The following is a 9,185-nucleotide window of genomic DNA, read 5'->3' on the forward strand; positions in this document are numbered from 1 at the left end:
AGCTTAATTCTAGGACTGGGGTAGGTATATACAAGATAAGCCTGGAGCATATTATAGTGCCAGAATGTAGGAGAAACTGAAAACAAAACTAAACAAAATGCCACACACAACTATGGGAGTATGCCAAAAGGCACAGAAGCCAACTGAAAGAACTTCTTATAGCCAAAGCTTGAACAAATTAAGGGGCAAATAAGTGATGCAATATTGGACTATAACAAAGTATAAAATAAATATCCATAAGCCCATACTCATATAAATAAATGATAAATAGAAAACAAACAAACAAACAAACAAACAAAGAAGAATGGGCAACTTTCTTCTGAAGAAGAATTCCAAATAATTTACGTAGATACTCCCTTCTCAAGGTATGGGGAATGGGCATAATTTCCCACTCCTTAAGTGGGACCTGTGTACAGTGACTCCTCCCAAATAGTATATTACAGAATAGGGGAAAAATAGTAAGTTTATAGCATGAATCTGACAAACACTCCTCTACCAGGTGATCACAGTTTATATTCACAGTGATATCACATTGGTAGCATGAACTCTTGCTATGATGTGGTGAGAATAGCATCTTAATTTTGTGGCCCTTTTCCCAAAAATCCATAACTCCAGTTTAATCATAAGAAAAAAGAAAACCCAATTCAGAGATGTTCTACAAAATTCCTGTCCAGTATTCCTCAAGACCTTCAAAACTATCAAAAACAAGGAAAGTCTGATAAACTGTCACAGTCTAGAGAAGCCTAGAAGGAAGCATATTAATTGAATTTAATGTGGAATCCTGGATGGAATCCTGAAACAGCAAAACATTTGGTAAAATTGGGTAAAATCTGAATAAAGTATGAATTTTAGGTAATAATAATATGTTAAAAAAAAAGGGGGGATATGTAAATCCCCTAAACTATGTAAATCAGGTGCAGGAGAAATCCCAGAGATCTTATTAAATGTGAATGATGGGGAAATATCATGTAAGACACTTTCCAATGAGAAGCTGACTGAATAAAGAGGGTTTGGAAAATTGCCTCAGATCCCATGGAGACTTAGTGACCACAGACGTTGTAAGTGGAAAATAAGAGAAAAGCTGGTGTGTTCTTTGGAAGAAAGGGTCAAGGATAGGGTGAGGGCCAGGGATGGCTGTTGCATACATAGTTTGGCATCAAAAACATTCTTTTGACATTCAGCATTGACATTTTGAAGCAGCCTTGGCATAACAGCTGAATTAAATCAGCCTTGTCAAAATTTCCTGCTTTCCTCTGAGAGAAAGGACCTCTGAAAGGGAAACTAGCATGAAGGATGACAATGCTTTCAGAGACTTCGGATTGAACAGAGACCCGTAATAAAAAACTCAACCAGGTAATTAGGGTAATATTTGCCCAAATTCTGCCTCTAGTGACTAGGAAAGTACAACCATTTCCTCAAACAGCTTGTGGAACTGGTCATATGCTTGTCATCAATTATTTATTTTTTAAAGAAGACCAAAAATAAGAATGATATAAATACATGGAAGCTACAGCAGAGTGCTTTCCCAAATCCCAAAAATAATTTGGATATAAGCATACAGCCAGAGAATTTAAGAATAATAATCTACTGGCAGTGTTGATTGTTATCCAACTCTGGGACTAAAGATGGAGGTAATCACTACATGTATTTCTGAAGGATCTGTGTTTCATTCTTACAACCAAAGAGAAATAGCAGTAATTCTATGGTGGCAGGGCTGAAATGCATTTGCATTCACTCAGAAAAATCTAAGCTATGTCCAGGGGACACATTAGGAGCAGTAATAAAAAATAGATATCAGAAGTCCTACAGAAAATGTAAAAGACATTTTTGGAAGAAAACTAACAAATGGATGGCATAAGTTTGACTCATGAGGTAGCAAAACTTTGGAAATATTTAAGAAGAGGGAAAGTTGAGGTAAAATCACCCAAACATATCTAAGATATGCTGGATCTCTGGCCTTTAAGGATGGATATCTGCAAGGGAAGATAATCATACTGATGCACCAGACTATATAACACACTTGTGGATAAATGCAGGACTATAGTGAGAAAGCCTAATAGGTAATCAGAAGAAGCCCGGTACAGAGACAGTAGGCATGACTTTGTTGCAAAGGACTATGTGTTCATCATGATTAATTCCAGTACTCATGAGGCCACTGATTACAAATAGATGGCCAAGCAACTGATGGGATAGAGATATATCAGCAAATACCTTCTTGGACAGGAGATTCAGAGACTGGAAGGTTCTCCTCAAAAATATTTTCATATTATATGAGACCCCACATTCCAGAATTTAAGCACAGCTCCAGGAAATTAGAATAAAGTGATCTAAGAGAACTCTGTATCCATCTGGCCCAATGTGGGCAATATGATCAGATTGACAATCCATGGATACTCAAGATGAAAATAAGATCTGCTTAAAAATAAAATAAAGGGAAAGGGTAACATCTCTTTGGGAGACCATGAAAGAAAACCTTCTCCCTATAACTTTGAATTAAAATGAATTTCTGAAAGACAAACAATTAAAAACTATGCTATATATATATATATATATATATATGGCCAGTCATTTAAAATTTTAAGGTCAGATTTCCTAACTTGAGAGCAAAAATTATAGTAGTTTGATTAGGTAAATGTTGGAATAATGAAGGAACAAAAACTTGTACCCTTATGATAATTATTATCTCTTAATTTTATTGTATTATTCATTTGACATTCAAAATTTGTTCTTTCTAACATTAACATAGTATTAGCCACATTTATTGTTTAAAAGAAGGCAAGAATACTGTCAACTAGAAAATGAATCTAAATTTTTTTTAATGTTTATTTATTTTTGAGAAAGAGACAGAGAGAGACAGAGCATGAGCAGAGGAGAGGCAGAGAGAGGGAGACACAAAATCTGAAACAGGCTCCAGACTGTGAGCTGTCAGCACAGAGCCCGATGTGGGGCTTGAACTCACGAACCGTGAGATCATGACCTGAGCTGAAGTCGGATGCTTAACTGACTGAGCCACCCAGGTGCCCTGAAAATGAATCTAAAGGTTATTTATGTTTGCATTTTACAGTAGCAACAGAAACAGTTAGCTGATCTGGAATATTACTTCTGAGTGTTGTTACTACACTGAAGAGTGGTGGCAAGCATTAGGAAATGGAAATTTCTGTTTTTCCCTGTTAGCTTTTTGTATCCTGAACCCTTTCACTTCACTTGTGAAAAGATAATGATTCAGCTTCCAAGAGATATTGTAGTGATTTACAAGTACCCGTGGAACCTCAGCATCAACTCACTAACCAATGGTAAGGATCCATTTATAACATGAATCAGTTAGATGATAGGCACTGGATTGAGGAATAAGAGCCCCACCTCCTAACTAACTCTTAGAATTTGAGTATTGATTGCTTGGATATGCAGGTACATGTACTTATGGACTTTACCATTTACCAGATCAGAGTTTGTAAAGTATGGCCTGTGAGCCAAATTCAGCCCACCCTCTGTTTTTATAAATAAAGTTTTATTGGAACACACCCACAATACTTTGGCACTGCAACGGGAGAGTTGAGTAGTTGAGACAGAAATTACATAGCCCAAAAAGGCTAAAATCTTTACTCTATGGCCTTTTACTAAAAAAAATTTGCTACTCCCTGGGCTAGATGGTCAAAGCAGATATATAACAACCACTATAAATCTTTTAGCAGATCCACTTCTTGGTCTGTCTGCCAAATACTTTTTTTAAAGTTTATTTTATTTATTATTTATTTTTGAGAGAGAGAGAGCGAGCACACTCTTGTGGGGAAGGGGCAGAGAGAGGGTGGGAGAGAGAGAGAATCACAAATAGGCTCTGCATGCTGTCAGAGCAGAGCCCAACTCGGGGCTGGAACCCATGAACAATGAGATCATGACCTGAGCTGAAATTGAGAATTGGAGGCTTACCCAACTGAGCCACCCAGGTGCCCCCAGCTTGAGAAATTCTATATCAGGTCTGTTCTTTTTGCCCATCCTCTATTTTTCTGGAATTGTTTACACAAACCTTTGTCCTCAGTGAATTAGAGTCTTCCTATGGACAATAGGTTTAAGAGATTCATACAAACCTTATTTCTTTCTAAAGAATATTTTATTTATTTATTTATTTATTATTTAATTATTTGTTGGCATATTAAAATTTATTATTGTCATGTTTTCATCATCAAAACTTATGATCTTGGTCTTTATTTCTTGTCTTTGCATAAGGCCAAAAGACATTGGCTACTTTGATAACCTTAAAGCAAACTCCAGGAATGTCATTGACAGCATGACCTTTGAGACAAAATCCAGCAACCAGAACTTCATCATTTTCCTCAATAAAATTCAAACAACCGTCATTGTGTACAAAGGCTGTGATTTTTTTTGCCATTCTTGATTAGCTGGACCCTGACACACTTCCTAATGGCAGAATTTGTCTGTTTTCTTTCAACCCCTACTTTTTCCAGCACAATTCTTTTTGCATGAGAAGCACTTCCAAAAGGGTTGGCCTTCAGGGCTGTGCCCAAATGTGCTTTCTTGTATTGTTTATCATGCTACTTCTGATCTCCTTGGTAGCTACCGAGGTTTCTGGCACTTGCTCATTCTGTTGGCACCACAGGCCTGAGCAAAAGAGCTCTAAAAAGTATTTTGAAAGTAAACAAACAAAAATATATAGTATCAAACGTGGATGAGAAGCAATTGAATGTGGCCATTCTGTCATTGTGTCAAGCACAATCTAATTCACAGATATGGATGACTGAGGCCTGAGCACTCTTTAATAGAATACAAATATCTAGGCAAGAGTGAAGAATAACTGCATCTTGATGAGGGTGAGGAAAAGAGGCAGGATATTTGTGGCAGAAGCTTGAAGTGCATGATGGGGATGTCCCTTAGGACTTTATAGGGATCTTGGAGCGATGGTGCTTCAGATTACACTAATACATTTGGAGAAAAACATAAGCTTGTGAAGGCTCTTAAGACTGAAAATTTATGCAAGGCTTTGCTGGACCCTGGCTCACTCCATGAAAGGGCCTCTCATACACAGTGGCCTCTCAGAAGGGGAGACACCAGCTGTGAGTTATGTTTTTAACTTCTAGGAAACAGGCTACACAGAGGGTCTATGTTTATATTATGAGTCACGGCAGGGACAGGTGGTGGGTCTGAAGTTTGACGTTTGCAAATGATGTCTCTGACTGCCAGGATTGTTCAGAAGAGTTGCTTGTTTGTAGGAGTGAGTTTGGAAAAGAAATGAAGAAATGAAAAGGCTTCTTTCTCTCAGTTACCATTTTATAATTAGACTCTTTCCTTGAATTTGTTAAGGAAAAATGATACCAATATACAAGGGCTATTGTAGCAACTTAAATTCATCAACAAAATGTGAGCAGAACTTCAAATGAAAAGAACTGAACACTAGATTCTACCAGCATTGGGAATAATATAAGAATGAATGAATAAATAAACGAATGAATGATGAGGGAAACTCTGGATAAGGAAAAACAAAAATTAAACCCTCCTTTTTTTCTTAAATGGAGAGTCAGAATTCAAATATTGGCTGCCTAGAATTTCCATTATCTTGACCTTACAGTTCTCCCTTTTATTTCTGGTTTATATCTTTAAAATGTTATATGATGTCTGAGAGATGTTTTAGCTTGTCACCATAATATCTATCAACATTTTGTGGGTCCACTTCTTAGTCAGAAAGATTGACATCAAGAACATATTATACAGAACTGCCAAGGAAGTCAATCCAAATACATTTGCTGTATGTATTTGAATTTCACACTTAACTGCTTTGACAAAGATTTGAATTAGAGAACAAAAGAGGAGCTTTGAAAGAATGGCAACAGCAACAAAAGAGAAATACACAACACTGATCTAGGTATAAATGCACATGCACACATACACACATTCACACAAACATAGACATAAATTGCAAAACTTATTTTGGACAACCACTCCCCATACTCTACCACTGATGTGACTTTCATCTCCCAGTTCATTATTAACCTAGGGGCATTTGAAGATGAACAAAAAGGACGTATTCCACAATTCTGATGAGAAAATTCAACCTTCAATTTGAGTTAGAAGATAACAGCAAAGAGAAAGCTATTTCTTTCAAATTTTGTACATCTCTCGTAGGTAGATTTATGAAGACTCAAGGAAGTATCTTACCCAACTTACCTCTGTGTCTACTAAAGTGTGCTTTTAAAATTTGATCTAAGTTATGAGTGTGAATGGATAGTGAAGAACATTAAGCTTCAAATAATATTTACAACTTATTTGGCTTTGCAGTTGTTCTATATTGTTGCCTGAGATATATTTTTGCATTTTTGACTGATGGGACCATCCTAGTCCAAAGAACTCCTTTCTGCAGTGTCCAGCCCCAGCAGCCCAATTCAAATTCTCAAGCAGACCAAATGTTCTGTTGAATTCCATGGCTTCACTCACATTGCTCCCTTTACATGTCGTGTTATACACCCACAAGTACTGATTCAATGTTTTTTATTTCTTGTTGGTGTTTATAATAGACATGTCATGCTTGTTATTTGGGCTAAAAGGCTAGGGCTGAACACTCTAGGAACTTGAATTAGCCCATGCCAATGTATTGGAGAGGAAAGAGTACAGATTGCGGAAATACAGAGGCCACACGTGAATTCTAGGCTCTGCTGCTTACATACTGTAAATATTTATTTACATACATAAATACTGTAAATATTTATTTACATATGTAAATATTGCCTCATAGGTTTACTTTAAGTATTAAAAGAGCTAGCACATGGAAAGCTTATAACACACTAGCAGGTACAGCTCACATGAGTTTTCTTAGTTCTGTAAAGAGCAGGATTCATGTCCGACTGTCATTTGTGTTTTACAAATGCTTGTTGACATTTCATAAATAATAGCCACTTGAGTGCTTAATGTGCAGTGTTCTATTATTCTTGCAAATTAATTTCTGTTAAAATAATTTCTTGGCCTTAACAGATCTTCCCAGCTGAAAACACAGAGTGCTTGCCCAGCTTGAGTCTCAAGGATCTCCACAGCTCTCCAGGATGGTTGGGTGGGCTCCCCAATTTCATCCTCGTGATCAGTCCAGGCCAAAAGAGGGGAAGTGACTCACCAAACGTCCTGTTATCAGGATGTTTCCAGTGTTGGAATCAGGCAGCTCTTCAGGCCCTCTCTCTGGCATCCTGCCTAATGTATTTATCTCTGTAGCTTCATGCTCTCATAGTCTTTCTGGGGCTAAAAGGATAGCAGAAGCACCCATATTATGGACTTTGCAATGTCTTCTTTGAGATACAGAAAGAGAAGAGGGGGAAAAAGTTCAAAGGATAGTCAATATTGCTTTCCTCTTTGAACTCAACACACAAGTCATTCTATTAGATTGAAAGATATGAAATTGTTTTGGTAGTTCAAAAATGACTGAATTTCAGCAATTTCATGTTGTTTTGTCCAATATAACAACTAGTGAGCTGTGTTTCCTACACAAAGTAAATGTCTGTTGGTTTTACTTTCTATTGTAGCCATTCCAAATGTTTTCCATCACATAGTTGTTCAATTGTGTTGATGGCAATGCCACGTCTGCTATAGAATGGAGGGAATGGGATAGGAAGTAAACTTGTGCTGAGTGCCAAGGATGGGCCAGAAACTCTGTTAGGCATTTTACCCGCTTTTAGTCTATGTTCAAAAACGTTGTACGGTGGACATCAGGATCTCTTTAATATTCACCTTTTCACTAAGTATGCTCTGTGAAGCTCAGAGAAGTTAATTAAATTTTCCAAGTTTGTAGTCAATAAGAAGCAGAGGAGTTCTAACCCAGTTGTATCTGACTTAAAGGCCCAAGCTCTCTCCACTTTGCCATATGGCCTTCCTTTTATGGTGAACTTTTAGGATGGCAGGACCAAAGTTGGTTTAAACTTGTTTGGTACAGTCCATGTGGGGCCATAGATATTGAGTTGGTTAGTAATATCTGTCTTCTTCAAATAGGCATGTGTAATACAGAGTTTGCTATATGAGTTTGGAATTTAGGAGAAATAAATTATGAGATGAAGCTAGGGAATTACACATAATAATTCCCTATAAATGTTTCTCGAATGAATGAATGATTAGATGAATTACAGATTTTGAGAGTCACCAGTAAGTAACATTGAATGTATATCCTTCTATATTTTTCTATCCATATCCATTATTCAAAGTATTTGAGATTATACTATATAAACTATTTCATCATTTCTTTAGAAATAACTTTTATTGATTTTTAACAGGTATAAATTTCTAGGATTTAAAACTCATCTGGTAAAGAAATTTCTGTTTTTATATAACTAATCTTAGTCTGCATTTGAGCCCCATTCTGTCTACTGCAAAAAACCTAATCTTGCTAATTGAAGGTAAACTCAGCTATATTAGGGTTTTCTTAATCGATTCAGTGTGGGGTAAATCATTTGAGGCTGAAATTTAAGTCCCAGACGTAAGGGGCTTACATTACATCACTGAATCATGAATGGGGGTGGTTAAATAAAAATAATTTGTCTGACAGCAATTAGGTGTGGAAGAACAAGTAACCACCCTTAAATGAGGAGGGTAGCAAAATATATCCAGTATCCATCCTTATCCACCTGACAAAAGGGGACCCTGGGGAGGATAATACCTGCCTGCTGATTTGTATATGGGAGTTACTATTGTAGACAATTTTTTACAGCAACTTCATTCTTACCTTCTTTAAGGGGTGATACCTATATTTTCTTTGTGAGGGAAAAGGATTTGCTAGGGGTAGTAAATGTGGCAAGATGAAATATTATCTGGTATATTTCCTGCCCTCTCACATATATTTTTACCTTGTGATATTTCCCTCTTCCTGTTTGGATACCTGAGAAACTATAGCCTCACAGGAATTCTTGGTGTCGCCCTAATGTGGGTATGGTATAATAGAAATGGCTTTCTTTCATATGAAGGTCAGAGAATGTCCAAGGTAGCTCCACTGAGTTTCCCATATCTTTCAGAGGTGTGGAACATAGTCCAGTTTTTCTGTGTTCCCAGCAGGCTCAAAAGTTAGCTAAGCAAGAGTGCCTATGGTGCTGAGCCAGTCTCATGGTCAAGTTGAGAGGCTGCAGCATGGCAACATGAACCATATCTTTGTGATTTAGATGGGAATTAATTAAAATATCTTAGGGATGTCACCAAGAGTAGTAAAG

General features: G+C 37.0%; 1 pseudogene; it reads right to left on the reverse strand.

Moving 5' to 3' along the window:
- Nucleotides 1-4,187: 4,187 nt before the first annotated feature.
- Nucleotides 4,188-7,183, reverse strand: LOC106988795 (40S ribosomal protein S23-like; annotated as a pseudogene).
- Nucleotides 7,184-9,185: the final 2,002 nt, after the last annotated feature.

The sequence above is a fragment of the Acinonyx jubatus genome, chromosome X (genome assembly GCF_027475565.1).
Source record: "Acinonyx jubatus isolate Ajub_Pintada_27869175 chromosome X, VMU_Ajub_asm_v1.0, whole genome shotgun sequence".
NCBI classification, from domain to species: Eukaryota; Metazoa; Chordata; class Mammalia; order Carnivora; family Felidae; genus Acinonyx; species Acinonyx jubatus.